At 39.7% G+C, this 8131-nt stretch overlaps 1 long non-coding RNA gene across 2 annotated transcripts in view; it reads right to left on the minus strand.

The window, feature by feature from the left end:
• The window catches only part of LOC121930737, a 101824-nt gene that overhangs the window by 92740 nt on the left and 953 nt on the right, over positions 1 to 8131 (minus strand). For both annotated transcript variants that reach the window (XR_006104007.1, XR_006104008.1), the window contains exon 2: positions 5115 to 5158. This is a non-coding gene — a long non-coding RNA (uncharacterized LOC121930737). The remainder of the gene's footprint in view (positions 1 to 5114; positions 5159 to 8131) is intronic.

Raw genomic sequence — 8131 nt, forward strand, 5'->3', positions numbered from 1 at the left:
TGCATCCACACTGCAAAAATAATCCAGTTTGACCCCACTTTAACTGCCATGACTCCATATAATGGAATTCTGGGAATGGTAGTTAATTGTAGAATCAGAGCTCTGCAAACTATCATTCCAAGAATTCCACCGCATGGAGCCATGGCAGTTAAAGCGGGGCCAAACCAGATTATTTCTACAGTGTAGACGCAGCCTTTGTGCCTCCTATTGTCATAAACGTCATGCCTGGAAGATTTCTTTCTGCAAGGCATAGGAAACTTATGTTTCCTTGTTTTTCAGCAAACTAAGTATTATATGCTATCCGTATGGTTTCCCCTTTACTGTGGGTTTGGCTCAAGGTTGGGCTCTTTGCAGTGGGTTTTAGGGCTGGGCTCAGCCTGCAGACAAACTGGGAGCATTTGGCTTAGCAAACTACTCTTCCTCCCAAAAGGGAAGGATAGTGGCACATAGGGTAATGCCACTCCCTTATCAGTGTTCAAAGAGAGTGAGGATGGATGGTGCTTTTGCAGCCCAGATTCTGACTTTCCTCAAGCTGGAGATCCTCAGGCTGCAACAATATAATTCAGTTTTAAAAATAACATTACAGATATATCAGTTGTTGTTCATGGAAAAAAATTAATTTAGAGGTAATTTAGAAGATACAGTCTTTTACAAAGAGCATACGAGCAGTATCAATAACTTTTTACAGATATTTAAAGTTGTGACTTTCAATGACCTATCATAAACAATGTTTCCTTTGAGACAATAGGTCAATGATTCCCCAAGGACTAGAATCACAGAAAAAGTGACCTGAACTTTCATAGAGTCTTTTGTATGTGCTAATTTAGTTTTGAGCATTGGAGACCACTCTGGAGACTAGGGTTCAATTCCCTGCTCAGCCATGGAAATCCACTGGCAGACCTTGGATGAGTCACACACTCTTAGTTTTTCTCCTAATCTCATGATAGGTTTGCCTTAGTGTCACCACAAGTCAGAAAGGACTTGAAGACACAGAACAACAACAACAACAAATTTAGTCTTACAACTCTCTACTTTCTGAGGTTCTGCTTTCTCTTTGAAGAAAATGATAACAACCTTGCCTACAAGTTTTTTCACATTGGACTCATAAAAATGACACAACTGCTTTACACCACAAATTGATAAACAGGTTGATATTTTGCATTCTCAGCAGTGAGGCCATTATATAGTGGAAGGGTGATATCGACAAGTTGGGCAACTGCTTCCCTTAGGGAAAGACTTACTCTTCAACCACAGCCATTAGTTTACAAAGAGAAATAAAACCAGCCATGATCAGATCTGCAGTTTTGAGCACATAGTGGTTTTTCAACTTCTGTTGTTTCTGAATTAACCCACTTTTCTTTCAGTATGGTTTTCAAACTGATTAGCAACATAAACATCCTGGGTCACTCTGATGGGGATCTGTGCCAATAAACAGATTGCACTATTAGACTACATTAATCTAATTTAGGATACTATTTAGGTATGTAGGAATGTGGCAAGATCAAATCTTACTAAGAGAGTTTTGGTCTTCCCACATTCCTACATACTTAAGTAGCAATTTAAGCTACTGCACTACAATCTTATAGTGCTGCTATTCCATGCGTTTGACCTGGGGCTTTGTAGAGCTTCTGTTCTTTGCCCTCTACCCTTGTGGGCAAAAAAGGGCCTCCACCTTTGATTAATTCCAAAAATTGACATCAAGGGCTGCCATTCAGTTAGTGAGTTACAATAGTGCAGGTCCTCCTTATACTATCTTAACCCACTTTTTTGGTCTTTGCAGAGGTCAGAATTATTTGGTAAACATGCAACAACCAGAATCTCCCTACAACCCCTTGGATGTGCTGCAAAGAGGTCCCTGTGAGTAGCTGGCCACACCTCTGATTATTCCTTGCTCTCTAGCAACATGGAAACGACCACTTTGGAGGGGGGGGTTATAGCTTTAAAGGTGGATTTTTTGGTGCAGACCAGGAAGTGTAGCTACAGACACATAGCTATACATCAGACATATGCCTTCCAATGCAGGACCTCCTCAAGACTAGCTGTCTATAAGCATCACCCCCCCCCCCCCCCTCCAATTCTGTCTTCTCTCAAAGTCCTTCATCTTCCTTTTACAGGAGATGAGCACTCTCATTAGCACATCAAGCAGACAGGATGCAGCCAAGGATGAATTCGAAATAAATACATACAAAAACAAGAGGTTTATGCTAGAAAAGGTTTGATTCTAAAAGGCTAGCTGCATCATGTTTAAAGTAATCACATATATATGAGATCAACCTTACTTCTGGCATAGAAGTTACAAAGTTACAGCATAGTCTTTAGGTCACATTCAGCCATGTTTGAAAGAAACATAAAAACATTGACATGACTAATCAGCACATAGTTCCCATCCTGTTCACACTGAATTTGGCATTTTAGCTTTCTGGTATCCATGGAGAAAATCTGAAAATCTCACTCTTTTATCCAGCCTCAGCTACACTTCTCTAGGAAACCTAAGAATAAGGAAACACCTTTCTCTACTTCTCCATCAGTCTTCTTTCGCCTTGAGGTGCTGTCCTTAAAAAAACAAAATAAAACAAAATAAAGGATCTAGTCATTTCCACACTTTTTTCTTGAACAGGAGTATCCACTTCTTGTAAGGAGTTTCCAATGGTTGTGATCCTCAGAAAGTCCCATATCATGTTGTACCTAAATTTAAGCATTAACACTTTCAATTACCTGGAAGTTAGCTGAAATCCTGTACAAATGTGTTTACCTTAATGACCAAGATAATTGCAGGATACTGTTATTATAGGCTGCTTTTGAAGAGTGTCCAGAAGATTCAGTTTGTGAAAAATGAGATTGTGTGCACACTAGACAGAAGTTCAAGAGATTTGGTGGGGAGGTAGGTGAATTGTAATATTTTTTTCTGTTTTACTTTTAAATATGAGAGTACTGAAGGCTCTTTTTCAGACCTCCTCCTCACACCAAGCACCCTTTCAGCAGCAGTTTTGTTGCTTTTATTTGTATCATGTTATTGGGACATAATGATTCATTTTGTTCTAGGAATGTACTGAAAACAGAAATAACGGCATATTTACTACATGCAGACTGAAAGTGACCTTCTAAAAATAATTGAAAAGTGCTACAATTTGATACACACCATACACGCATACACAAAGGTTAGTAAGCTCAATTATAAGAAGACAAAGAAGAAAATCCCACACTAGAGCCTTCTTATCTTTCATTATAACATTCACCTAATTAACAGAATGGTTTTTGACTTTTTGAAAAATTCATTCATTATGTAGAGTGCTTCAAGCCAATCTACATGGGATTTTTATTTATAAGGAAAGAAGCTGAATATGTATGAGGTTAAACACTTAGGCATAATGATGAAAATGTAATCACTGCATCTCTGTTATTAACAGAAATGTACATTTTCCATTCTTGTTGCCGTGGGATTAGTATCTTTAAAAAATAAAGTTCCATACACATACATTTCCACAAAAAGACAGTGCAAGCTGATTAAATTTGGCCTATCTGATCAAATGGAAAGAGTTCAGGTTGAGCAACTGTGGGCCACAAACATTTCGGCTGTAGTCATGGTTTGAGAATTGTGTTACGTATTATGCATGATGCAAGGTTACTACCAAAAATAGTGCCCTTGTGTTTCAATCCTTCCCTTTCCCTATATAACATGTAAGATTGCTTACCCATGTTATGATGTCATTGTGGCATACACTTCCCTGCCACTCATTACATATAATTTTTTGTGATCACTGGTCTAGGTAGGGTGAGCAAATATGGCTAATTTTGAGTAGATTTGGGCACCAGTTTTCTCTCCCTGGGGCTTTCTGACGAATGCACAAATGTTAAAAAAATAAAATAAAAAGGGGATGTGACTGGAATTCTACTTCTGTTTTTCAAAATGGGTATTTTTTTTCATCCTTATTAACTGAAATAAATAATAATCCCTGCAACCTATTTGAAAGGTTAATTACTGTACTTGGAGCTCCAGGAGAAATAATTTACTCTTTTTTGGCTAGAAAATTGGCAGTCTAAGAATCTAAAAGGGTTGATGATTTCCAAAATGGCTTTGGAGGTGGGGCTGTGGAATCGATACACCAAGCCTTTGACTGTGACGCCTTCATAAATAGCAAATGTATATCAATTAGCAATAACAAATTTATTGCTGTAAAATGGTAGAAGGCATTTCATCATTACCACATGAATTAACAAGGTACTTAGATTGATAAAGCATAAATATATTTTCCAAATTCTTATGAAAATAAATATGCAATAAACTAGGCATTTAATATTATAAGTTTTTATTTTGAAGCCAGTCAGAGTTGATACATTTCTACTGACTCCGATTCTGACTTCAACTCTGGTTCCCCCTCAAATTGCTTTCCACTCCAATTCCACAGACCTGGTTGGTGATCATATGTGGTCCTAGGCCCACACTTAGCTTGGCACAGGTAAGAGGTATCAGATCTATTGTGTCAGAGGTCAGCAATGCTGACACCTGCCAAGGCCCATACTCCAACTGAGGGATGAGGATATTCTGAGAAATTTCTCCAAGCTCAGGGCTCTGGAATGAAACTCTTATTCCTCCCTAATCCAATTAAGAAACCAGAGTTTTGATATGTATTCCATTGGAAAATAGAAATCGACAGGAATTCAGTAGGGCAGTTACGAGTCCATAGACACATTAGGTTGGTTCCCACCCCAATCTCCCCTTCCCAGTCCCCACTTACTGGGCAGCAGTAAAATTACCCTTTACACCAAGGACTGCTCATGCAAGGGGGATGGGAATAACAGTCAGCTGCTTCTTGATCAACAGGGAAACAGACTCCCATCGCTAGAAGTGGCTACTTCCTAGTAAGTGGGAACTGGGGGACTTTCACTGTTTCTATATATCCCCTAAAATATGGAATATGTAGTGATTGTGCATGCGAACAAGTCACAAATCTAGGTTACCTTAGTGTTTTCTGGCCATTCTTTTTAAACAATATCTTTTGTAAAATGCAATCACTATATAGCACTGAATGGAACTCTACTAATCAAGGATTTTGAGCTTGAAACTACTGGCATATTCCAGACTTTACAAAGCAGAGAAATAAAAGCTTTCCTACCAGTTTTGTCTTATTATGGTAATCAGCATTTCAGTGTTCTTCTCCTGGAGAAATAAATCAAACGATTTTAAGAATATGTTCACGGTGTGACTTTCGTGCATTTCTTTCTTGTTGTGAGCTTGCCAAGATGAATGATTGTTAAAAAATACAAAAGAGATCACCATGCTTCTAGCCTCTCCTAAGGAAAGCTGTAAAGTAGGTCAATAAAGCATGTTGAGACAATTATATTGTAATCCAAATCCTGTAAATTCCTGGAAGAAAAGTCCAGAAAGGCAATTTACAGCAAGTGTGTTTTCTTTTCAGGATTGCTGGCTAGAAAGGTGCCATCACCCTGTTATTTTTATTTATTAAACTTATTACTGTAATTTTATATATAGCTGGATAGTTTACAATGATAAAAATGAAAGCCAGACAGCAAAATAACTAAAACTAGACAATTTCAATATTAAAAATAATATTTGAGCATAAACTTTGTTTAATTCCATGGAACTTTATTCTGAGTAAATGCTCACAGGACTAAGAGACTTTCTTGTCCTGTTTATGGACTTCATTTAGCATCTGATTTTACCTGGTATTCATTGGTGAGCTCCCATCCAAGAACTTACTAGGACTGATCCTACCAGTTGGATCTGGTGCTTTTAGGGTATCTAGGGGCCAAAACAGACAGCCCAGAAATGCTGGATTAGGGCTGCTGCCATGGCGCCACAGCAACCCCACACCATGTCCCCAACTTAGTGTATTCTTGGTGCAAAAATAAGTGGCAGAAAGCAGCTTCTTTTTGCACCAGTAAAAAGGTACTTTTACTGCTGCCATGGCAATTTTTTGGAGCTCCAGTGGTGTATGACATCTAAATGCCATGCTGCTGGAGTGCCAAAAGAACCTGATGCCATCTGGGCAGCAGGGTGGCTTCATGACATGTTCCTGACATCTCGGGACATGTGTTGTGTGTATGCCATGTCCACAAGCCTCTGGGAAGATGCCACATTTTTCCGGTCTGTTTTCCCCCTAGGTGGTAAATAAATAAATAGTTATTAACTTAGTGACTGAACAGAAAGGCCAAAATAAAGCTGCTTCAGGTCACTTTGGAGGTATGCTGTTTAAATGATGCATGTGTCCTAAGAGGCTGGAAGCCACTCCAAAGCCATGCTCCAGTCCTGACTACTGGAGCGCAGCTTTGGCGCAACAACCTACCACATCATTTCATGCATTTTCAAATTGCCCCCACTTTCTTCTTCTTTCAGGATGGTCACACATTCCTTCTTGTGAAAAGGTTCATAGTGTCCTTGTTATCAGCAGTCCTGCTAAATTCTTGCAAATTCAGGGCTGTGGTAACTGTACACTGCAACCTCAATCCACTTTTTTGCCAGCAAAAAAGGAGCGGCAAACAGTCGCTCCTTTTTGTGCTGGAAAAAAGCTGGCTTTTCTGCCCTGCTGCAGTAGGAAGCTGACTTTAAGGCACTTCAGCGGCATGCGGTGTATAAACGCCACGCTGCCACAGTGCCTAGAAGCTGGTTCCCATGTAAACGGCCAAGCGGCATGAAGCCTGTTTCCGGGTGTCTTGGGGGCATGTGTCGCCTGAACACCATGCCACCAGGCCAGCTGGAAACTGACTTTTTGTGCTGGTCTGTTCAGGCCCTGATTCTGTACACCTGTAATGTGGTCTTCCTCTTCTTAGATCTCCATGGTGGATATAATGGAACCGAGTTTAATAACCATAAGTGAACAGCAATGCCACTCTCTGTATTCAGACCTACAGGATGGATTGGAACCACTATTTCATCATGTTTGCTACACTCACCCTACAAAGCTGAACCAGCAGGTTACCAAAGTCAATGGTGTCAAAAGCTGCTGAGAGATCCAAGGGAAATCAGCAGGACAACACTTTTTTTTAACTCTCTTCTGGAGCAGATCATCAGTCAGGCACTAAGGCTGAACCCTGGCCTGAAAGGAGCCAAGATAATTAGTTTCTGCCAAGAATGCCTGAAGCTGTCCAGCCACCACATGCTCGTGTAACTTGTTCTCAAGTTGCCATCTCTTTAGAAATAGAATGTTAATTCCTGCTTCTGGGTTCAAAAAGGTGGGATGTATCAAAACAAGCATCCTGTCCATGCCATCAGGCTGCAACAATGGAAGATCCTTTCAAAAAGTCTGACTAGGTGGTGCTATGGACACTTCACTTGACTTCACTACAGATATGGCATCCTGTTCTGAGTTAATATGTGCAAACTTCTCAAAGCACTTAACAAATTTGCCATAGCAGGTAACAAGTGTTTCCTATGAACCCAATCCCAACAAGTTCTTCACCACATGGTACAATCCTGCTTGCCTATAAACCATCTTGAGTTGGAGAAGAGTTAAAGTAAAAATGTTTTAAATAAATAAATAAATAAATAAAGAAGACTCAGGCCTGTTACAGACTGCCAAAATAAAGCTGCTTCGGGTCTCTTTGGAGGTATGCTGTTTAAATGATGCATGCACCCTAAGAATCCGGAAGCTGCATCAAAGCTGCACTCCAGTGCTTAGGAATGGAGTGTGGCTTTGGCTCGACCTCTGGACTCTTAGGACCTACACATCATTTAAATACCATACCTCCAAAGAGACCTGAAGCAGCTTTATTTTGGCAGTCTGTAACAGGCCTCAGTAAGTATTATGATTTGCATGTGTATATGTGTGCGTGTGATTTATGTGCAAAGTCAAAGATTTTTATAGTATTTTAGCCCATGTATAATTTTCATAGTTCAAACACCTATCACCCAGTGCAGGCACGTTTGTTCATTGCTTTATGGTGCATGGTTTAGTTATAAAAGATAAAACCTACTCATTAAAGGGTGCAAGTTGCTTGTAAAAGCTAAGCTACATTTCCACTGGTAAATGTCAATTAAAGTTAATTTCTTCTTCCAAATACAAAATGTCAAAGAATGTTAATGCATGGGAATAAAAATGTGATGATGGCATGGGAAATGGAAGGGGTCGGGGCCTGTAAATAATAAGGACTTTTTGGAGCACAGGAAAGCGTT

This window comes from Sceloporus undulatus, chromosome 5 (assembly GCF_019175285.1).
Source record: "Sceloporus undulatus isolate JIND9_A2432 ecotype Alabama chromosome 5, SceUnd_v1.1, whole genome shotgun sequence".
Taxonomy (NCBI): Eukaryota; Metazoa; Chordata; class Lepidosauria; order Squamata; family Phrynosomatidae; genus Sceloporus; species Sceloporus undulatus.